A 24,994-nucleotide genomic window follows, 5' to 3' on the forward strand; every position below is an offset into this window, starting at 1 on the left:
CAAATATTGGTGTTGCGGGAAGATCGCAGTAGCGGCAAGCCGGCACTCATGCCCGCCACTAGGGCATCCTCTTTTCCTCCTCCAGCCTTCCGCCTGCTATCAACGGAACTGACATCACGCTTTTGTCGACTTTTTTCTCCGGCGCAACGACCAGTGCCCTTCGTGCACCATGGAATGGGCGAACACCACGTAGAGTTGCGGTGAGGCTGCCTATGTTGGTGAGTGCTTTCAGGGTGCCTCATGCCGCTGAACTTTGGCTCTTATGCCGCAGTATACAGGGCGTCTCTCGTAACTTGAACTAAAGGTTTAAACAAAACAAAGTGGTGAGCCGCCGCTGAATGAAACAAGTGGCATATGGTTTGCCGTCATGTGGCACTCCTTGGGTAGTTTTTTTATTCCGCCTAATTAGCTAATAAACTAAGATGAATTATTCGAAAATTTTCATGCCCACTTTAGGGCCAAGTGCGCTTAGCTGCGTTGTAGAAGGGATTCAGAAACGACCGATACATTTTTTTTGTTGTGACGTACATGCTGCGAGGCTATTGTTTTCGGTGGTTAAGGAAAGCCCGCGAAAAATTAAATAAAACCACATGACTGCGCTCATGGGCTATCGTATTGCAGCGCTCTCAACCGCGCTTTCTGCGAAAGAACTGTGGGCGCGGACCGTGGCGAAGTGTGCGGCTGAGGCTCTAGGTATCGGCTTCACAGCGCGTCATCTTTGGTGGTGGCACAGGGAAAGGAAATGCCGCCGCCCCTGACAAGCTTGACGCACGGTTGAGAACGCTGCAATACGATAGTGCACGAGCACTGTCAGATGAGTGAGCGACTGAGTGAAACAAGTTTATTCGGTCCACAGTAGACGCAAGTAAACTCCACGTCACCTGGCTAGGCCCACTCGGGGACCATCAGGTCAAACCTCACGGCCCTCTACGCTGCCTCTACTCTTGCTGGGAAAGGCTGTGCTGTTAGGCACACGTCCTCGCCCGTGCACTGCAGAATGGGAGTTGTTTACGAGTTTCCACTTTCGGGTGGTTGCGTCTATATTGGCCAAACAGGTCGATGCCTGAACATTAGATTGTCAGAGCATAGGTGCTTGCTAACGGCTAATGCCTACTCACACGTCGCACGGTATTGCTTTCAGCGTGGGTGTACTCCAATCTATGAAGATACCACAATACTTTCCATGCGTAGCAATCGGACTGCGAGGGAGATTATTGAGGCCTATTATATCAGAAAAGAAAACGATCCCTTTGTGTAGGCATGCCTTCATTGAATTTGCATGACAGCAAATTTGCATTTTCAACCGCCTTATTGTGTAGCATTAGATTACAGGGTTTTGCTGTTTGCCTGTGGACTGATAATGTCACTATGCATGGGGGGGGGGGGAAGGGGGGCACGTGGGTATAGGTTGTAGTACTTACATTTTGTGTATGCCTTCTTAATAAGTTGGTTGTGAGTTCAGCGCTGTCCTGCGTGTTTCCTGCCTTCTGTCTTTGTCTTGTGCTGCCCCTTCAACATGTTCAAACCGAGATGACTCCGGTCCTCATTGCTTATATTCCTTGATATTTTATGTTAAGCCTATTTTCTATGGCAGCTTCCTTGAATGAACGAGGTTGAAATCAACTCTAATACTGTGCGTCTTTCGTTAATTCAAAACTGCAGCTACTGTCTCCTGATAACACCATTATTCGAGACCTAAAACCGATTTTGTCGTTAGCCTGCTCATGGACCGAATAAACAGGAGAAGAAAATAACGAAAGCTAATCATTTGGATAAACTACCATCGTCTGTCCTCTTGCATTCAGCCGCGCTAATGAAATGCATTTTTCGCTATAATGATTTCCTCTTTTTTTTGCTGCTTAGCTCAGGTCGAAGAGGTGTGTAAGCCATTTTATTTTTGCAAATTATTATTGCTGTGATTTGTAATTTTGTGTGATACGTATATATTGCACATTCTTTATATGTGTCCCTGGTAGACTCTCGATGCGCTTATTGCATTGCTGTATTCATTCTTTCTTTTCCCTGTTCGATCAAGTATTCTCTCTCTCAAATATATATATATTTATGAATGTGTCTGTGCGTGTGTGTGGGTGTGTGTTAGTGAATGTGTACTTGTCACGCTTGCTTGAGCCAAATATCTGAACCCCTGCAGTCAAGAAATAAAACTGTGGAAATCGAACGCACATATTGCCATTTATGTGAAGTGAAGCTTTAATGAAGTGATTAATTAAAGTCTTTCAAGAAAGTCTCTTTATTAAATAGATAAATAAATAAGTAAATAAATAAATAAATACATAAATAAATCCGAGGACACTTAAGGACTTGTTATGGGTTTTAAACGCGAAAGCATTACTCTCCAATTGAACGCCGCTGAGCAATCCTTCGAGATATGAACTCCTCGCGGTGTCAGGATTGGGGGCTCAATCCCATCGCTCGTGATCCGTTGTCAAGATTGGAGTCCGGCATGAATTCGAAAAAATGTAAGGATACTGCAGTGACAAAAATTTGGAAACTGCAGCCTCAGTCTCTAGCTCCCCGAATGGTCCATTGATTTTGACTTTGGCCATGGGCAGACACACGCTGTGTTCTTCTACAACCTGTTTTATCCATGCTACTTCTCCGGTGAAGTCATCTACCGTCACGTAAGATGGATGGACAATGTCCATTGTGGCGGCACTGTCTCTTAGCACTTGGCATGGTTTTCCATTAACTTGCAGGTCGTGAAGATATAGACTTAAAAGTTCCATATTCTCATCTTTTTCCTTCACGTAGGAGAAAACTACGCTAGGCTTCCCGCTGTTTACAGCTATATGTCCCAGTTTGTGGCATTTGTAACAGCGAATTGGTCTAAAAGATTCGAATTTTCTTTTCTGTTCTTTTTGTGCGGTTTCTCCATTAGGTTTCTCCTCGTTCTTTTCTACGGGCTTTTCCGCCATGTCTACAGGCTCCGATCGTTTAGTCTCCTCACCCCTTTTGAACGGAAATGGTTTCCGCGGTCCATTTCGACCGTCCAAGTTTCCGTCCTCGGCGTTCAACTTTCTACGGGTTGCGTACTCTTCGGCTAATTCGGCCGCCCTTTCAGTGTTTACATTCCCTCTGTCTTGCACCCACAGTTTCACAGCTTGGGGGATGGTTTTGTAAAACTGCTCTAGACACATGCATTCAATGATCATGTCTCTGCTGTCGTACGCTTCCGCGCTTTTAAGCCACTCGACTAGGTTGGCCTTTGAGCTATATGCAAACTCCGTATATCCCTCGCTATCTTTCTTGCCTGTGCTCCTAAACCTTTGCCGAAAAGCTTCGGCTGAAAGGCGGTATTTCTTCAAGAGACTAGCCTTAACTTTTGCATAATCATATGCATCCTGAGCACTCAGTCTGGCGATTACTTCCGCCGCCTCACACGGCTACATAGACAGCAACCGCTGTGGCCATGTACTCGGGCCGAAGTTCATCTTTTCGCAAGTCCTTTCAAAATTGCTTAGGAACAAGCCTATGTCGGTCCCGACCTCAAATGGCTTTAATAGCCTGTCCATGCGGTACGATTCTGCCTCACTTGATCGTCCCAGAGCGCCTTCACTTCCTTGAGACAACTCCAAACATTTGCTTTCAAGTTCAAGTTGCATTTTTCTTAACTCGCGATCTTTATCGCGTTCCTCTCTCTCTCTGTTCCGCTCTTCTCTTTCCCGCTCTTCTCTGTCCCGTTCTTCTCTTTCTCTGTCCCGTTTCTCTCTTTTTTTCAGAAGTTCAAACCCCATTTAAATTTCTCCCTCACTTGCCGTTTCGTAAATTAGCTACAATAATTCCGATTTGAGCATTTCCTTGCGCACATCTAGGCCAAGTTCCTCACCAACAATCAACAATTCGTCTCTCAGCAGTGTCCTTAAGAGGAAGCTTTAGCTCGGGTGCTCCTATCTAAATACATGTAAAAGGAGAATTCGTTTTTCTAGGCAACCACTGTACCAAATTTGACGAGGTTTGCTGCATTTAAAAGAAAAACTTAAAATATAGTGACTGTTGGTTTCGAATTTTCGATTTATGTCGTCAATTTTTTATAAAAATTTGGCAAAAATCGCAAATTTTCAGAAAACGAAACTATGAAGTTTACAACTCCGTAACTCAGCAAGAAAAAATGATATCGCAATTCTGTGAATTGTACCTGATAGCACATCTAAAGCGGACAAAACCTATATGTTACACATGAACCTGAAGAATTATAATAATATGTAATTACAACTTTTGCAGAACCCTCGTAAACAATGTAACAATTTCACGTAAGATCTAAAATGACATATAATATTTGTCCGCTTTGAATGATCTAATGGATGCCGTTTACAGAACCGCGATATCTGTTCTTGATGCAGAGCTATTAGTTTGTAAACTTCATGCTTCTATTTTTTTCAATCTTCTGAATTTTTTAAAATCTTTCTAACAAAATTCAAGCCCTAAATCAAAATTCTGCTTCCAACAGTCACTAGAATTTATCTTACTTTCTCAAATGCAACAAATTTCATCAAAATCGGTCCAAGGGTTATCTCAGAAAAACGTTTTTGCGTTTTTACATGTATTTGAATAGGCCGCGTCGGAGTTGGGCCCGAGCTAAAGCTTCCTCTTAACTCCATGATTGCTGCTTTACTGCCTTGATCCTGCTCTCTAAATCTAGCTAGGAAAACACAACCTAGCTAACACACAACAATCTAGCTTCCCTACTGTTCTAAACAGAACAACCACAAAATGAAGCCTAGAGAGTCAAAGCAAGAACCAAGCACTCACCGCAGTCACAGCACCACGTCGCAAAGTCCATCTCACCGCTGTCAGCCAGTTGTCAGGATTGGGGGCTCAATCCCATCGCTCGTGATTCGTTGTCAAGATTGGAGTCCGGCATGAATTCGAAGGTAGCTGGCCCATGCCGTCGTCCAACTTATCCACGCGGAGGACGTTGATGAAGGGAAGAACTGCTTCTCATCGAGAACGAGGAATATGGGTTTATTTACAATATTTATGTCAGTCTAACATGACTGCTTCAGAGAGAGTGTCAGTCCAACATGACTGCTCAAGAGAAGTGTGTCCCGAGCATTCGCACCACAGCAGTTTTTAAACACTCGGTCCTCCCGCGATACAAGGTGACGCGAACGTTCGTTTACTCATTGTAAATTCGTCGCCGCCCCGCAGAACAGTTTACACACACAAAGGCACACACATTCCGATGTCCGGAGCCGACGTCGGAGGGGAGCCGTTCCGGGTAGCTCGGAGCCATTCTGGGTAGCTCGTTGTCCTGCGTCCCGGTCGGCGCGTGGGAAGCAACAAAAAACGGCTTTCCCGCGGCAGCTCGCGCACGCGTAGCAGATCAGGTCCGCGCTGGGGAGTTCGGGCACAATAGTTCGTCCGCCGAACTCATTCCGTCACAACGGCGATGGGGCTAGAGGATGGCGGCGGTTTTCAGCACAAAGCCCGCTTCATCGAACGCATCCTAGCTGAAGCGACGGAGAGTGGGGGATGCGCGTCTTGTTCCCCAGTTGTAATTGGGTGGCAATCCTGCATTACAGCTCGCCATTCTTAACAGCGGGCAGGCGAGGGCGTTGAGACGCTCGGAGATTTGGCACTCGTTGTCTTAACCTGGCGTCGTAGGTTCCAAACTCATTACCCCCAGCATTTTTCCATTCGAATGTATTGTTTTTTTATATATACCAGAATTTCTTTATAGCGATTACCGAGGCAATGTTAGAACCGTTACAACGCAATCGAGAACTTGCGCAGACATGGAACGCCCGGATTAAAACAGGCTTCCGAGAGCGAGGGTGAAGAACCCTCACGTCGATGGCCACCCCCTCCCGAACACCTGGCGCGCTAGCGCAGCAGCAGGTGAACCCTTTCGCCTATCTGCTCCGTCGAGATGCGCATGCGACGTGACATCGCAGCCAGTGGCAATTTAGGTGCCGTTTCACTACTACAGACGCCGGCTTTCTCGCTCAATGGGCCTTTTGATGCTTTCGCATCAATACGTTCTTTAAAAAAAATCTGGACGCAATGGCACCTGGCTTATGTGGGCGAAAAAAAGAAATGTTCTGTATTTTTTTTTTCGGAATGCTTCTTGGAAATGGAATATTCGGCGTATTCGTGAGCCGTGGCGCAGTATTTGGTAAGTTTTGTGTGACAAGTCTTTTTGAGCCAGCGCTATACCTGGCCAGGATATTTCTTGTAAGGTATTTGTGATGCTGCCAGTATTCGCATCAGAATGAACTGGTGCCACCTATTTATTAATTTCAATCATTCATATATATGAACGCGTTGCTTGGCACTCGCAAATTACCCCCGCAGGCATGTCGAGATCTCCGATAGATTACGAGGTGCGTGAACGTGATGCAGTGGAAAAATGTTGAAGTAGTGAGTATAGCAAAGTGTGGGAGAGAAAGGAAGATCAAAGGCATCAAGATCGCTTGGAAAACAGTGCTGAACGTCGCGTATGCGTGCTTCCGTCTCATCACGATAAACAAATAGTTTCATAAGATTTAAAAAGGCTGTTTCGGTTAACATTCTTGCGAATTTTTTCACAGATATTTGACAAATCAATGCATCCCATTGCAGTTGTTTATCGCCGAGCTTATGGTGTTTATGTTAGTATGGTTAGCTTTTCTAGAAAATGTTGGGCTAATCCTTTTTCGACGTGTTTGACTGGAGCTAAGTTGGTGATCCATAATGCAAATTCACAGTGTGGAAACGAGACAATGAAGAGACGAGCGTAAACGCGGACAATTGCAACGGCGCATTTGTTAATTGTGACGAAGGCGTGTTGTGCTTTACATAACAATCGTTCTACTGCGACAATAAAACAAGATATCTATGCATCTACGGGAAGTTTCGAAGCACTAGAGCGTGTCTATCCAGTATGCCACTTAGTGTTGTTTCGTGGCGATCACTATTTCTATAAAAATGAACGCAGGGACAGCTATGCTAATCGACAATCAGCCTTTCCGGTGGAGATTAATCACGTCTTATGCACAATTTGGTTTGGGCGGCTCTGTTTTTAACCTAACATACAACATCTCAGTGTCTTATTTCCACACTACCCGGTCGATGGGCTTAGCCTGATGAGGCTGCGCATGGTCATAATTGCTAGAATGGTGCGGGAAGAGGCACGAAGATGTAACAACATTCTTGCTGCATTCTGCGAGAAATTGGAGCCCTTGTAAAGGGTGATGTTTAAGCCACACGCATGAAGTACACATGTTTCATCCTTCAGTAAAGCGAAATAACGAAAACAAAGACGGAAATGACTTTCCAAGTTTCCGCAGTGCTGGAAGTTTTTGAGCGCTTCTGGTTTTTCGGCCCACATGCCAAGTGCTCTCAAGAGAGGGTCCGCGGTATTAAAACACTGAGTTATGACTTCCGCCATATCTGGTGCAAGCTTCCGACTCCCACGTAGGGAATCCATCACCTAACGTAACAGCAAAAATGTTCGCGAGCTGAGAGTTTTTCTCAAGGCCTTGTTTTTGTAGAGTTAAGCGCAATTCATTATGTACGTATCCTCGAGGCCTTCATAAAAGTGTCTCTTCTCAGAGGATCGTTCTCGTATGTCTACCATTCCGCCCCCCACCCCTTTTTTTTTTGGTAATAGAAGTGCCTCCTAGCGTCTGATTCATCTGCTTACCCTGGCGTTATCTTTCAAGCACGAGTGCCTTTATCGCAACGCGTTGGGAAGCCTTGGAGCTCACTATGTTTGCTGGCCGTAGTATGCATGTTTTCTATTCCTGCAGTGAACACAGGTGTTAATTGGTTTTCGAACTTCAGTATCTTAATATGTCCGCACACAGAAGTCCGTGTTTCTGCAAAAAATGCTTAGCTTTTTTTGTTTCGAACTGGCATTTACGTCAGTTTCAGGGTATTCTTATAATTGCTTAGGGCTTTTACGCTAATTACTTGTTGCACAAGTATCATCTCCACCAAGTACATGATACAAGTATCAAGTACTTGGTGGAGAATATTTTGTAGGGGACTGCCGGATGAAGGCACTGAATAGTGATGTTGAATTACAAATAAAAAGAACACAGGAAGTGTTGGTAATTAATTAATGTAACAACATGTTTTGGTGCAAGTAATCATAAGCCCACGCGGACTGAGTGGCTGTGTCGCATTTCGCCACTTTTTATCAAAACGCCAAGTCTCAGAGAAGGATATACGTTGCCGTGCTCAGGATCCGTAGTATGTATGGACGCCTTGGGTAGTGCCCAGCTGCAATTCCGCAGAGTAGCAACATTTGCCGAACGTACTTATTTAGAAAATTATTTAGCAAATCTCAAGTAATTCAAATAACCACTGAGTGATTGCCAAACACTTGTTCACACGCAACCTCTAGTAATACATTGTCGAAAAAGAACATCATATACACTTTTTACGTTCCTTCATATACGTCGGATCGCGAGGCTTCCATAATTTTCATTCATGATTTACGAGCAAGTGTCACGATTTGTCGCATACGCCTCTTGCTCGCGCGCACGAACACACACACGGGCACACAAACACACATGCGCGAGGAAATATGCGATGTCATCATCTAGGAAACAACAACAAAGATAAAGCAACTGGAGAGCTGATAAAAATACGTTATCGAAGGACACCTTCCAATAATTTCGGTCACTGTTACATTCACTGCGCTTAGACCTTTCTTCTACCACGAATAGGCACCTTTGCAATGTGTATATTAGAAAGCATCCGAGCGACTCGTAGAGTTGAAAACTAAGGCGGCTCCAAAAAAGACGGAACAACCAGCAAGCTAGGCAACTTGTCTCCCGGTCATTCTTCTTTCGTGATGTAAACAGTCCATTTCTAAGAGAGATGTTACAACTTCGATGAATCAACTACCTTCTGAAATAGTTGTGTCGTAATCTGTCGGAGATGGCCTATACGGGCTTCTTGGGCTTCTTGAGGAGGTTGTCGAAGAATTTCACTTTCTTAAAGGCTCACTTTAGTATGGACTATATTGTCACGGCCTCCCGCAAAGAAATTTCCGCTGCATTCATAGACAGATTATTTCCTGTTCCCCATTATCGTGCGGCTTATGTGGAATGTCATTACCTAGCCGTACTTAAGCGTGTCCGTTGAATGGTCATTCCTCCAGGGGTCAAAACTTTTTTCTTTAAGTTACATTCGAGAACCCTTCCTCGCAAAACCTGGCTAGTAATAGACAAACTGCCGTTTGTGCCCACATGCTGAAACGATTGATCATTGTTTTGCAGATTTTGGGGATAGCGTGTTCTGCTGCTACATTCTCCATAGAACAGTTAAAAAGTATTTAGTTGTCAAACCATACACAATTCGTTTCCTACCTTTTAGAGACCTCTGTGACCCACCATATGACATGTTCATGTTACTTGGCCTCTATAGCCTTTTCCGCAGTAAAATGTGTGACAAGCACGCTGAACCACCGCGAAGCACTCGGTAGTTTATTCAAGGATGTGTTGCCTGCGTTCGTAGTTTATATGCTGCACAAGAAGCAGCGCCGCACTGGAAGACTTTATTGGACGCTTGCACGTGTTTGCCTCACTTTTGAATGTGTTTTAGTCGCCTTAAATTTCTCTAGCGTTTTGTTTTTCTTATTTTGTTGACTAGGCTGATTACATATGTAATAAAGAAAAAAATAAAAGGCGCGCGGCGTAGTCGTATCGTACCGTATAGTACCGGTCTTCGAATCTCTAGGTCAAACGTTCGAATTTGGCGTTAACACTTTTTTTTTCTATTACACTAAGACGCTCTCTGTGGCTTTCTGTATTAAACAAAATATAAGCGGTTGCCAGGCAACGCGCATTTCACGCTAAGAGCTGCTTTTTGCACCAGTACCCAGCGTCTTCCAGTACACCGCGCCTGTCCGGCGCCCCAGCATCCAGCGCGTGACACTTGGCTCATAATCTGGCATGGCACTGGGCACTGGATACTGGATGTTGCAATAGGGAAGAGTGGAATCAGGTCAATAAACGCGCATCACAGTTGACTAGCGCTTTATTAGGTCGAACAAGTACTGGCTGCAGAGGGAAAAAAATATTGCGGCAGAACCCATCTCACGATGATTGTCGATGGTAATTCGTTAGCATTTATTCAAAATAGCGACACAACGTGCTGTCGCCGTCGAAACGACGTATGTACGAGGCGAGTACTGCAGCGGGACTTCTTTTTTGCGCTTCCATAAGAGCCCGCGGCACCATTTAGTGCCGCCTCCGCAAAGCCTCCGCAAAGCCTGCGCATGGCATCCGAAATGCGTGGCGTGCCGGTGAGTGAAACGCTTTATCAGTAATCGGGCTCCTCTGGCACACTTCTTTCTGTACACGTTGCGCTATCTTATGGCACTGCCGCGAAGTCTGCACGTGCACTCCGAGACGAGAAGCATGGCGTGCCAGTGCCTGCGAACGCTGAGAATTGTTCCCCCGCTTGCCGCATGCTCTGTGGCACATACTTCTGTTTCTTTTTTTTATTCAAAAGCCTCACAGGCTCCAGCAGGAGTATTGCGGAGAGGGGGAGGATTATACAATATGTATCTTCATAAGTGGAAGCACTAGAAAAGATGGAAAGAGATAACGAGTATATAAGACGTATACCATGGTATAGAAAACAAGGTTACGTTTCATAATAGTTAGTGGAACGGGATATACACTATCGGAATGGATGCTGACATATACAAATTAAGGGCACTTGATTTAACACCGTCAAAGTTTACAAAAGTAATGTAAGGGTAGATCTCTTGACATTGCCACTTTAAGAAGTTGGCAAGAAGCGTGTGCGTAATTAAGGACCCGCCGTGGTTGCTCAGTGGCTATAGTGTTGGGCTGCTGAGCACGATGTCGTGGAATCGAATCCCGGCCACGGCGGCCGCATTTCGATGGGGGCGAAATGTGAAAACACCCATGTACTTAGATTTAGGTGCACGCGTTAAAGAACCCCAGGTGGTCGAAATTTCCAGAGTCCCACACTATGGCGTGTCTCATAAACAGAAAGTGGTTTTGGCACATTAAACCCGATCCGTTTCCATCCATGTCCATCAATTTCTCCCATGTGTGTGCGAAATGATCGTGTGCGGGTTACCTTCCTTGCCGCGGTGGATCGCCAGGGCCTGTCTGGAAACAGTGCCCTTGGCAAAAGCTCTCACTGCCGCCCTCGAGTCACTGTGTATTCTCGTTCTCTTACCATGCAGAACTGCTACGGCGATGTCTACCTGTTTGGCCGTCTTCGGATCCGTTGTATATACAGACGCGAATTCGCGGCGTTTCCTCTACCATCGAGGCAGACCGCGGTGAACGCTCGCCTGCTGGGTTCGAACGCCGCATCGGCGAAAGTACTTTCTATTATTCGTGCTCTCGCTTTCTCGTGTGTACGGGTGTCAATATGCAACATACTTCTGCAAAGCAAGCAGATATACCGGTCATCCCACGGGTATTCTTTAAAACTTTATAATGGTTATGATATGAACATCTGCAGACTTGAATGACCTCTGTGAAGATTTTATTATCAGCGGAAGATTGCGCTTGCATTAATTTGTTCCCGCTAATATTAGCACAGGTGTGTTACATTACATGTCTTGGTAATGCCAAATATATAGTTATCTATAATCTTGATAAACATTACGCACAGAGAGACTTAGAGACCCTACACGTTGTCTCTTTTCATGAACCCATTCTGATAGATTAAATGAACCTTGCAAACTTTGGGTGACACCGAGCCATTTCCAAATTGAACGCCATCCTACTTATAATTTCTTGTGTGATGTGTAATGAAAATGAAATTAAATGCAGCGGAAAACGTCTCGTGCATTCCTGCTGTCCTCAACTACTAAAAAAGTACCAGTATTTCTAGAAATCTGTGCTTTCTTTATTTAAGCTTCATTTATTCTTCATTTAGCTTCATTTAAATTTTCGGGACAACACCGAAAATATCTTATTTCCTGTGTAACAGCAAATCTGTCATTAAAATCATTGCGGGTTTCGGTCCTACTCTCTCTCTCTCTAATATATATATATATATATATATATATATATATATCTATATATATATATATATATATATATATATATATATATATAGATATACATATCTATATATATATATGTATGTATGTATGTATGTATGTATGTATGTATGTATGTATGTATGTATGTATGTATGTATCCTTGCTCTGAAATCCGCGCACCACAAGTGATGCGCTTCGGTAAGGCCTGTACGAAACCGCGGTAGCACCGAGGTGATTCTTCGCACATCGTTGGGTTTTCCATCATGCAAATGACGCCTGCAGGACGAAGCTGTGCGCGTGCACCCACTGCTAGCGCGTCCGCAGTGCCCTATACGCCCGCCGGGACCGCGCTTCTAACGGGAGCGTGCCTTCAGGGCGCTGGCGATAGGGTAGCGCAGTTTCATCGCATCTTTAGGGCGGTTCTCTTGGACTGTGTATCGCAGAGTCGGCGTGCAGCGGCGTCGTTATACAACGCGTGCGGCACGAGTTGACAGCTCGAATTATCGCTTTCCACACGCGCCCCTCTTCGAGTTTTGCGCGGTTCTCCTCGCTTTACTTGCGCGGAGAGTGGAGTGGAATGAAAGCATCGTTCGCGCGTCGTCAACGCGTGCTCGAGGGTTGGAGTGCTGCGCGCCTGGAGCACCGTTTATGGAGACGCATTTGTGGCCTGGTGTTGGCGTGCAGCATCCTCTTACCGAAATTATTGCACCGGACCGCGGACTCTTCCTCCGACCGCCATGACTGGAGGCGGTGAGCTTCAACGCCGCTTGAATCTGCAAATGTCACTAAACAAGAACGCCAGAAAACGGCCGTCTTTATCTCAGTCCGTGCAAATGGAACTCCTCGTGCGTTAGGCGGCGTTGACCTAGCGCATTAGTCTTCCTAAATTGCTCTGTCCTTCATCAAAGGCACTTTTCGATATTTAATGTGGTAGCATGTAGGTCATGCAACTGAAAATTTCCTCATGCATCAATTCACGGTGGTTAGCGCTTTATTAATTTGTATGCTCATCCGTCTATTGACTAGTTTATCTTCTTAATCTGGGTGGAATTGTTGCAACGTTATCTTTACTATGGCCCCGACTTACAGACAGAATGAGATTAGTTTGTGGGTTTTCGAATGTGAGACATTGCAGTACACCCGCGACGTCTGGTGGTAGCTGCGGCGTTCGAGATTGAATGGAAATGTGCGCCATAGGCGTGGCCTTTTGGATGAATAGGTCTACATGTCACCTCTTTCTGAGCATGATCATACTGACGAAGAGGGGCAGGAGAAGTGTTACTCGCAGCAGGTGGACCTAGCCTTCCAAAAGTTGCGAGTGATTGTTCCGCCCGAGGGCCATTTATCAAATGCGATAGGGTCCGAAATCCTTCACATTACATGCAGTAACACAAGACATCTGTACACAGAACACGGTAAAAAAAGACGACTTCTGACAAGATCGCATTTAAACCGGGGCGACATGCACTGTGCGCCATCGAATATCCGTAGCTATGCTATTTCACACGCTTGGTTCGCTATTCCCGCTCAGCGTATCGCAGGTGAATTGAGCAGAAGCCGGAACACGTCTCTCCTGTGGCACATCTGTTCTGCGGAAGCCCGCAAGATGGAGGAAAGTTTATGTGAAGGAAAAATCACATCCCCCTGTCCTGCCGCACGAAGCAACAAGGAAAACCGAAAGGAGTTTTTCAGAAAGAAACTCTCGCTGTTGAAGAAAAATTCGTCCTGATCTGAGTTTTCTTCGTTCATGCTACAAGAGAGGTGGATGTTATTTTTCTCTTTCATAAACCTCTCTCCTAAATGGCCACTTACTTTATGAAAACAAAATACCAGTTGTACCAAGCAACCATTCTCTTTCATCTCCCTCTCTTTTTTTTGTGAGTGATTTTTTCTTTATCTTCTTCCCCTTACCCCTTCCTTCCCCAATGCATGGTAGCAGGCTGGATATCTATCTTCCAGTTAACTTCCCTGCCATTCGCATCTCATTTATCTCTCTCTCCTACTCTTGGCGCTTCAGTAAATATATTTACGATGGACGGAACTTGAAAGAAACAGCGCTAAAAGAACAGCGCTAAAAGGGGAGGCGACGAGGAGAGACAAACTCCATCTTGTTTTATAGCTCTGTTTCCTTCAAGTTCTGTAATGTACCAACCAGCTCAGATTAACACGCTACTAGCAATTTAGGTTCATCAGCCTTCTTCCAGATGGAAATGCTATTTTTATCTTCGTCGAGAAATTTCTCACGTCTTACAGGACGCCGTAGAATTGTGCTCGCATGTGCTAAAAGTGATGGTCATCACAATGCAATAACTATGAAAAATTAAAAAAGAAATTTCGGCGTTACATCTTTTGTGCCTAGTGACGAAGCCATCGCCGCGGCGTGGCAGCGGTAAAATGTGCAAGGCTATCACGCCAGCATAAGCTAGCACACAAGCATAAGATAGCACACCAGCGAAAGCTAGCATGCGAGCGTATCATGCATTCTCGTAGCATTCCTGACTAACTCACAGAAGGATCGCGAGCTGGGCCATTTGGTACAGTCGCGGACAGAATATTACGGACAATGAAATCTAAGAAAAAGCTGAATATCTCCGCAACCTCACAACGCAATCTGGTATTTGCATTTTGGACCTCAACTAGAATATGCTAACAACGTTGCCGTGGGCAGTTTTACTGGTTACTGCTACAGGCTGCTCGGGAATCGAACGTTTTCGGAGATCCCGTGCTCCATTTTATTCTGTCCGCGTCTGTACATCTTAAGAAACTAACACCATCGCACGAAAGGATAAATAATGCTAAGAAACACAACGCTGGCGCCGACTCACAACTGATTCTTTTTTTTCGAAGAGCGCGGGGGGTTGTGACAGCGTCCAGCATTTTACAGGTTTGTCTTTATGTTCATTTTATGCGACGTGTAATCCCATGCGACGTTTTTGCACCATACAGCTTACAACGTTGTTGTCAGGCAAAGTTTATGCTTTGGCACTATAATGTTGACAAGCTACGCTGAAGTGCAACCGCCAGTTCAGGTGGATGCACACGAGTGCTGTTAACTCTAGGGAAATGTTCCTAGATCTAGGGATAATATTAATTGTATAGGTAAATAGAAGAAATTGTCCAAATCTAGAGGAATTTTGCGCCAGGAGATCGATACAGTGAAAGTGCTGACGTGACAGCGTGTTTTGATTTCAGTCACTTGCAGGTTATCATTATGATGCGAACTGTGACTTTTGATCGTACAGCAGCGCTGTGAACTCATCTCGCCCAGTCAACGACATTATGGAAGCCATGGACCCTCTAACGAAGTACTGCTACTGTGATTATGTCATTCGCCCCTCTAATTGGGCTGTCGATATCTGTGCGCTCTGAATGAAATAATTTATCTGTAACCAGCGAAGCAAACCTATACTGCAATGCCAAACACAGCAACACGGGCTAATCTGGGCGTAAGCAGTCACATATACCTAGCGCCAAGCCCGACAATGCGATCATGGCAATAAACAATCGACTACGCACAGTGTGTATTAAAATTTACCGGGAACAGCCTATGGGCTGAGCAACCTTGTTCCAAGTCCCCCTGGTCATGTGCTTAGAATAATTTTGCTTTGGAGAAAACGTACAAGTTAGCCGAGTATCATCGTGCTTCCCTGAAAATGACGTGCAAGAACGTAAGTGTGGCGGCACTACCTCATGCAGGTCAGCGCCACATGGACGCTACATGGCGATGCAAAAATGTTCACATATTTCACACTGGTGTTGTGGAGTGGTGCACTGTTTTGACGATGTTAAACTCTGTAAGGGACGTCTGGTGCCCATTTTCAGAAAGGAAGCGTGAAGGCAGTAGCAATGCGGCGAGCTTGTAGCTGACGAAGATGGACGTAAATGCTTTATGACACCGCTCAGGGTTAATATCCTTGTTCTGCCCTGGATTTGTTTTCAAGGTTATTGTTCTTTGGTTTTCATTTATCTCTCAGCTATTTTCACATCACACGGGATACTCAATTTGGAATCACGTCCATCCTCAATTTGGAATCACGTCCATAAGCTTGCTTTCAACGCTAAATAATATATATGTAGCAAAATAAAAGGGAAAGGGCAGTTTTAAGTAAAGCGAGCGTTCTTTGTGCTGCACTGTAAAATATTTTACGCCCTTAAAACCGAATTAGGGTTTAAATCGGTCTATAACTCATACACGTACATCATTTTTGGTGTGAGGGTTTGAGCACGGGCCAGTTAGCCCTTAATTTGCTTTTGTGGTTGTAAAATATTTTGCAATGTGACGGAGTTCATTTGCCTAATATGCAACGCTTGGAAGAACGCAGGTTAGGGGAACGGTTTTTCGATAAAGTAAGCTGGTAACAGAATGCTTCATGCCTCGTTGAAAGTAGCCTGATAAAAGGTGCTGACTTAGGTTTTTTATGATATTTTATTTTGCCTTGCACGTAAGTTGAAATGCAGCTCGTATGACGTCCGATTATTTCACCTTGCAATAAAAGCAATCTACCCCTCAGAAAGATATGTGGCACAAATAGCCGTGCGTAATTGTATACACCCACATCTAACCATGAATAAGATAAGTAAAAAAAGTTTTCATGATGACGAGACGCCTTTCGGCAACAGTTTTTTTTTTTACTTTCTCTGCTTAATCCCTCAACTGGAGCTTACCAGTTTTGTTATTTTCGACATTCTAACTTTTCTAAGTGTTGCTCTTGATTGTCCCTTTGCATATAAATTGAGTGGTGACCTTGTTCGCTGCATTATAGCCTATGTGCGAGGACTCCTGCATCTCTCCACACTCTGTCTGATCGTCTACCCCCGTCCTTCCCACCCATTTCCTTTTCTTAGAAGCAGTGCGCACATTGCTTACAACTTTATTGTATTTTCTATTAGGATTGTTAATTCGCGTAATTTGTTAGCGGTAAAATTTTTCATAGCGATTAACAGTTCCAGTTTTTCCTGGAATAATTTTTGGGATAAGCTGAAATTAGAAAGATACGATCACGGTTGATTCGAATTTTGAGGTGATAAAAATTTTGAGAAAGTCCTGAACAAAGTGCATTAAGTATTACGCTTTCTGTTTCAGGATGACTTCAACAACCTTCCGCCCCACGATGGATGATAGGAGTTTCTGGGCCAACTAGAGACCTTTCAAAGTAAGGATGACGGCTGTGGTATACATTTGTGAAGTCAGTGTCAAAAATTTTGTTTTTCATGGATCATGGCACAGATATACGTACCTCAAAAGTGCCCATAGTGGCGTGCATGAATTATTTCAACTTAGGCGAAAGAAGGAACGAGAAGTTTGCCGCATTTACAAGGGTTTTACTCGACAACCTTGAGGAAATAAAGGTTCATAAAAAAAAAAAACATTAGATTTCTTCAACCGAAAGTAATAACCAAACATAAACAAGAATGTCTTACTTTATGTTTGGCGCTCTTATACTTGTCACAGTTGTGGATTAGATGAGTTTCAAACACTAAGGAGACTGTTTATGCCACCGAAAATTCAGATCGATTACATTCTGCAGTATTCATAGAGCCCGTGCGGACTTGCCGTAGAATCTTCCTTGTTTTAATTTTTTTCAATTGCATAGGGCATACTTCTGCAAAATATTTTATATGGCGTTTTTTATACTTCCCGCCTTAATCGAACTTTCATTTGTCACTTTTGCACAAAGAAAGAATGAATATGAGGAGACAACTGCAACTAACAGAATATATCTTTGGTAAGAGAAGCGCGATGGTCGGACAAGTTTCTTGAAAGGTGAATTCAAAAGGAGCCTTCTTTGCGCCAGTTACAAAAAAAAAGAACGAGCTATAACGGGGAATTCCTCTCGAACAAAGGAGTATAGGCGGCTACTGCACCGGTACACATGTCAGCAGCACAGAATTATAGCCAGGCGCGGTGACTCGGTTAAGGACACACTGCCTCAGCTAGCATAGGAATCAGCTCGACCCCAAGAGGCCCAGTGAAGCATTCGCCCGAAAGGGAACGCCAATTTGGGAAGGGTAAAGGCGCGCAGTGCTAAGAAAGTAGGCTCGACCGGCGATGGCGCAATTTCCGGGACAAAGCTGCGCAAAGCTCCCATTGTCATTCTCAATGGCAGAGGCCGCACTCACGCATGTTTTCCTGCACGCGCGACGCTTTGGCGAGAATGGACGAGACGCTACTATCAGCCTAACAGCCGAGTGACAAGAGGGGGCCGCGTCTTTTTGCCACCCTCCCGTTTCGACGCCCTTCCATTGTAGAATTTCGAAGCGCAGTCGTTGGCGGCCTCTCCGGAGGCTTCCCTACACACGCCATTCGTCCCTCTCATCTCTGTACCACGGTTCGCGTTACCCCATGGCGGCCGCATTAGGAAGAAGAAAGTTTAATTTGTTTGGTCCGGAGTGGGCGCGAAGCGGTGCGTGGATGTAGCAGGGGGCTGAAAGAGCGCACGGGGAAGGGCTGCGTTGGGGGCGGGCGTTCGAGCGTGCATCTCTCGAGCTGGGCCGAGCTCAACAATGAGACTGGTGGGACTAGAAGCCTTTAGACTCCACTGCGAACACCAGTAAACGCCTGTCGATGCTGCGTAGACACGAGATAAACAACGCCGAAAGGAACGATTTAAAGCGAAGAGCCTCGGCTAATTCGTGCTATCTGGAGTGTTTAACGAGTCATGCGATGGGCAGGCTTCGCGCTGCGCCAATTTCGGAGAGGCTCCTCTTAACTTCATAAGTGCCATTGTGCGCGATAAATGAACGAATGAGTTGGGAAATTCAGGCGGTAGCTCACGAAACAAAGTGCGGCAGCGAATGAAGCACCGCTTCAGACAGAATAGCGTTTGAAGAGCCGTACCTGAATAGTAAAGCAGGTTGCATGCCTAAGCCGGCTTTATCCTTTCGAGCACTGATTGGTAATTTTTCGGTTCAAGAACATGGGACACTAACAAATATTTCTTTGGGAGTCTGTTTCTCACAGCAAATGGAACAACAAATATTTGTTTTATGGTACGGGTCGACTTAATCATATAGAATATCCAGAATCTTGCATAAAAGCAAAATGTTACCGCTGATGGCACTAAATAACTAACAAAATAATTAAAATTCTCGAGCACACATTTTTATTTAAGGTAATAAAGCCAATATTAGGCATTAAGTAACTAGGTAATCGGCAGATATTTATTATTGAATGATTATTCTGCTGGATTTCATGCGGAATTTCGCTGCTATGAGTGAACGGATGTTAATGAGGTGTTCCTCTAAAGGTGGACGTCTTTCCAATAATCTTAACTACTAGATTGACATGGTAGTATGAAAATTTAACGTATGCTTTTTCTGACAGTTCTGGTATCTTCGAAGAGTAATTATTTTCATCATCATCAACCTATTTTATGTCCACTGAAGTACGAAGGCCTCTCCCTGCGATCTCCAATTACCCTTCTCCTGCGCCAACCGATTGCATCTAGCGCCTGCGAATTTCTAAATTTCATCCCCCCGCCTAGTCTTCTGCCGTCCTCCACTGTGCTTCGCTTCTTTTGGCGCCCATTCTGTAACCATAATGGTCCACTGGTTATCTAACCAAATCATTACATGACCTGCCCAGCTCCATTTTTTTCTTAATGTAAATTAGAGTATCCGCTATCCCTTTTTGCTCTCTGTTCCACACCGCTCTCTTCCTGTCTCTTAACGTTACACCTAACTTCTTTCATTCCATTGCTGCTTGCGCGGTGCTTGACTTGTTTTAGAGTTTCTTTTAAGTGTCCAGGTTTCTGCCCCATATCTTCGCACCGGTAGAATGCATTGATTGTACACTTTTTTTTTCAATGATAATGGCAAGCTTGCGGTCAGGATCTGACAATGTCTACCGTTTGCGCTCCGGCCTATTTTTATTCTCCTGTAAATTTCATTCTCATGATCAGGGGGCCCAGTGGGTAATTTACCTAGGTAAACGTACTCCTTCACAGACTCTAGAGGCTGACTGGCGATACTGAAGTCTTGTAACCTTGCCCTGCTATTGGTCATTATCTTTGTCTTCTGCCTATTAATCTTCAACCTCACTCTTACACTCTTTCTGTTAAGGTCCTCAATCATTTGTTGTAACTCGTCGTCTGCATTGTTGCTGAATAGAACATTGTTATCGGCAAATCGAAGGTTGCTGAGATATTCGCCGCTGATCCTCACTCCTAAGCCTTCCCACTTTAATAGCTTGAATACTTCTTTCAAGCACAGTGAATAACATTGAAGAGATTGTGTCTTCTTGTCTGACCCCTTTCTTTAAAGGTGTGCTCCTACTTTTCATGCGGAGAGTTAAGGTATAGCTGTGGAATCTCTTTATATATATTCCGAGATACTTACGTAAGCGTCTTGTACTCCTTCATTGAGTAATGTCTGTGTAACTGCGGGTATCTCTATGAATCAAATGCCTTTTCGTAATCTTTGAAAACCATATAGAGAAGCTGAATTGTACTCTGCGGTTTTCTCGATAACCTGATTAACGACATGGATGTGATTCATTGTAGAGTATCCTTTCCCGAAGCCAGCCTGTTCCCTTGGTTGACTAACGTCCAGTGTTGCCGTTATAATATTGAAAATTATATTGGTGAATATTTTATATAATACTAGATTTAAGATAATGGGCCTATTATTTTGCAATTCTTTAACGCCTCCCTTATTGTGGATTAGTATAATATTGGCATTCTTCCAGTTCTCTGAGACCCTTGAAGTTGATAGACAGTTTGTATAAATGGCCGCCAGTTTTCAAGCATCACGTCTCCACCATCTTTGTAAGAATCGACTGGTATTCTTTCTTCTCCTGCCGCGTTTCCCCGTTTCATGTCTTGCAAAGCCCCTTTAGCTTCATCGCTAGTTATAGAAGGAGCCTCTGTAACCTGTTAAATACCACTTCGAATGGAGGTATCGTGGCTGCTCTGGGAGCTGTAGAGGTCAGTATAGAATTCGTCCACTGCTTTATCTTCGAGATTGCTGATGACATTATCCTGCTCATCTTTCAGTGCATACATCTTGGTTGGTGCAATGACAAGCGCTCTTCTCACTGATTGCATGCTGGGTTCATTTTTTACCGCTTCCTCAGTCTTTCTCATGATATAACTTCGAATATCCCGTAATTCATTCTTGTTGGTTAGTTTTGACAGTTCCGCGAATTCTATCTGATCTCTCGAGTTGGACAGTTTCATTGTTCGTCGTTTCTATATTAGGTGCCTTGTTACTTGGGAGAGCTTACCTACTGGTTGCCTTGGTGCCTTCCGTCCCACTTCAATTGCTGCTTAAGAGGGCAGCCTAGTTACGGTTTCATTCATTACCTGCATGTAATCTTCGTATTTCTGTTCAAAGGCTGGGTATTTGTTTGCTGTAAGAGACTGAATTGGTCTGCTTTTACCCTTACCGCGTCTAGGTTAGCCTGTTTGTTTTGGACCAATTTTACTCCTCTCTCTTCAACTTGAGGTGAATCCTAGCCCTCACTAACCTGTGATCACTGCACTTTACCGTACATAACACTTCCACATACTGCACTATGCTGGGATCAGCAGAAAGTAGGAAACTGATTTCATTTCTTGTTTCACCGTTAAGGCTTTTCCATGCCCCCTTTCTGTTTCTGCGCTTCCCGAAGAAGACGTTCATTATTCGCAGCTTATTCCTTTCCGCGAATTCTACCAACATCTCTCCTCGAGTGTTCCCAGAATCGACGCCGTAATTGCCAATTGCTTGTTCACAAGCCTGCTTTTTTCCCACTTTTGCAATGAAGTCGCCTATTACTAGAGTGTACTGAATTAGTGCTTTTCTCGTCGCTGATTCAACATATTCATAAAACTGATATATTTCATAATCATCATGACTGGAGGTTGGAGCGTAGGCTTGTACTACTTTCAATATATACGTCTTAGTTAGGTTTATTATGACTGCTGGTATCCTCTCATTAATGCTGTAGAATTTATCAATGTTGCCCGCTACGTCCTTATGGATTAGGAGTCCTATATACTCCGTACTGCTTCTTATCCAGAAGTCTCTATAGCACAGCGCGTTTCCATTAGTCACCATTGCATAAGTCTGACGATTTCTTCTAAATTCACTAAGGCCAATGATATCCCAAACAATGCCTGATAAGTCTTCAAAGAGTCCTTCTAGGCGTGCTTCACTCGAGAGAGTTCAGATGTTAAACGTTGCCAGGGTCATGTTCCATTGGCATGGAAACTAACCCTGTCAACAGCAGGATCAGGCATGGCAATGCAAGAGTAACTAGAAATCCCGTAAAAAATATTGTGGTAATATTACTGTGCCATAAAGTTATGATGTACGAATTGGGTCATCTGTGTAAGATTAGGTAACGTCACACTCCAAATCCTTGCCATCGTAAAAAAAGAAAAACACATGTTCAAGTTACCATCAAGAATCCCACGGCTGTGATACGAGCCCTCTACTTTATAACCGCGTAACATTGTTCGGCGCTTGCATCACCGTTACATTGCGTCACCGGTGAGCGCTGAGTGATCACTGAGTGGCTCGATGCATATTACAATGCGTCACAACGCCCCCTTGTTTCATCGTATACGCACTGCGTCAGCTCCCGTTCCGTAGCGTCCACCGTTGGCGCAAGAAGCGCCGCCTGCTCCAAGGCTTCGTGTAAGCGTGTTTAAATCGATGAACACTGTAGTACATGGCGTTGGAGCATGATCAGCCCATTGATTGACTGGATGCTGCAGGCTGATTGATTATCGAACTACTATGCATTACACTCTAGACGGGAAATACAGTTAGCCAGTGGGCCTGACCAGACCACCACATACTCTTAGTAACGTCAACGTTTGGGATAGTTGGTTTTGCATGATTCTGCATGTTTGCTTCTGTGCTTGTTCTTCAGGTTATGTCCTTGTTCAACATAACGCTGTTCTACATGTCTTGGCCACGATGATCATTTCTTTTAATTCGGAAGTTTGCCTTTTAGAGTACAATAAGTGGGTGTTAAATTACGTGTTTTTGTTTATCCATTTAGTCTCCCACGAGGGCGTAAATGTATAAGTGAAGTATCATGAAAGGGAAAGATTCTCATTCACCGGAACGCAGCATGAAACTAGAAAGGAAGCCCATACGCGTTTCTCAGAAACAATGCTTCGCAGTTGATAAAAAATTCGTCTTGTTCCGGCATACAGACTCGGGACGAACGTCTTTCCGGGGTGGTTGCTCTTCCATCTGAGCTAACCAGGAGGATAGCAGATTGCACCGCGAGGACAATTAAATCGATAACTCCAAGCACTGGGACATTGAATGTGGCAAATCAGTTGTGTGGAATCCCTCAAGATGAAGGAAATATTATGAAAGGGAAACATTGTCATCTACACTAACGTAGCACGAAGCGACAAATGTAAACCATTCGGGTTTCTGAGAAAAAATTCTTGGCAATTCAAGAAAAGGTCGTGTTCGTCCGGGATGAAAGCGTATGAATACGCTTTCGTTTTATCCGGCCTTTTTGCGAGGTAAAAGGGTAGCCGCAAGCACAATCTTGTATATTGCACAAGGTCGGTATACGTTGACAGTTTCTGTATACGAATAAACATGCATTTTCATGGTGTCGTAGTGAAACATTTTCAGTAAACAGAAATGAACGAGTCCCCATCATAACGCGGTTACGCTACTTGGCAGTTACTATATTACTAGGATTGAGCGGTTCAGGGAAAGTATCTGACTGTATCCCTGAACCTGTGAACGTCGTCCTTTGCGTCGGCTCCTATGCGTTGGCCTAAAATTTATATAATAAACAATCTATGTGAAATACATACTTAAGTGAGGATTGAAAAAATTACCATATCTAATTAGCGTTGCATAGATGGTCTCTCAAAGAGCAAAAATGTGCGACGATTACATTTCCTAGTGCGAAATTTGAACGCCGCTGCATACGTGTTTTCATCTCGCGATATATTGAGGCGAAGAATTTGAGACCCAAATCACAGCACCGTCTGTCAGTGCGGTCAACGCCTTCGCAGAAGGAGGGGCAATACGGGAACGCCAGCTTAATGAGTGTCATCAGAGACAGCTGTGGAAGACGACGACGAACGCGTGCAGTGGCACGTGCACGTTCACGCGGTTGCGCCGAGGCACGGCGACGCTGAACCCAGAAACGGGCGCTTAAGAGCTGCGCTGTCAAGTGAACCTAACCTACGAAGGCAAAAACTTGAAAAAAGAAGTGCTCAGCAGTGCACTTAAAATGAAAAGCGGAGCTAAAAGAAGACAGAACTGAGACTGAAACGGTGCTTGCACAACCATGAGACTCTGGTGCAGGAACCCTTCGTCTGCATGTCCTGCAGAAGGCACATTGACAAATGTATAAATGGTTAACGAGGCCGCAACGAAACTGTCTCCAAAGCAGTTCGGTTCAGCAACTGCTGGCTTACGAATCGAAAGAAAAACGTGGAGGACCCCAATGGAGCGCGGCACGAAAGTTATCGGATTATTGCGAAACAATCGGAGTGTCTGCGAGGTCTGCGGAAAACACTACCGCGAAAGGGTGTGGGGTAATACTGGGCTTCACGAAAGCTCGCTTATCAGTTCTGCGGAGGCCTGCGTCGCCCATTGACTAGCACACTGCCGCGATCCCTGTACCGAGCATAAGTCCGCCAGATTGGCGGTAATGGTTCCACAGATCGAATTTCGCTGCGGCTCTCCTTTATGCGACACAATGAACAAAAAAGTGCTGAAACAAAAACAAGAAAGACGATTAGGTAGCGCTTGTGGCCGCTATTAACCTCACACCCTTTGACCTTTACGAAGCGAAGTCTATATGGGAGTAAAAGGACCCCGGAGAGTTGGTCGTGCACACGAAAACTACCAGCTGTCCCAGCAGCAGATTTCGCTCTTCGTGGTTTTGGGTTTCAGTTTCAGTTTATTCAGACATCCATTGCATGGGTTAAACGCACCAAAGGCAGATGAACTGTGCCTGACAAAGGTTCTTCCATATATACATTTGCTCTGAAGCAGTGAAACTAAAAAAAAAGCAATGCCTTTTTGAATGAG

At 44.5% G+C, this 24,994-nt stretch overlaps 1 long non-coding RNA gene across 9 annotated transcripts in view; it reads left to right on the forward strand.

The window, feature by feature from the left end:
- Positions 1–24,994, forward strand: part of LOC135903540 (uncharacterized) — a 616,847-nt gene that overhangs the window by 370,948 nt on the left and 220,905 nt on the right. For 8 of the 9 annotated variants that reach the window (XR_010564839.2, XR_010564840.2, XR_011512712.1 and 5 more), the window contains exon 6: positions 17,073–17,142. The exons of the other annotated variant lie outside the window; for it this stretch is intronic. This is a non-coding gene — a long non-coding RNA (uncharacterized lncRNA). The remainder of the gene's footprint in view (positions 1–17,072; positions 17,143–24,994) is intronic. 9 annotated transcript variants of the gene reach the window in all.

The sequence above is a fragment of the Dermacentor albipictus genome, chromosome 1 (assembly GCF_038994185.2).
Source record: "Dermacentor albipictus isolate Rhodes 1998 colony chromosome 1, USDA_Dalb.pri_finalv2, whole genome shotgun sequence".
Taxonomy (NCBI): Eukaryota; Metazoa; Arthropoda; class Arachnida; order Ixodida; family Ixodidae; genus Dermacentor; species Dermacentor albipictus.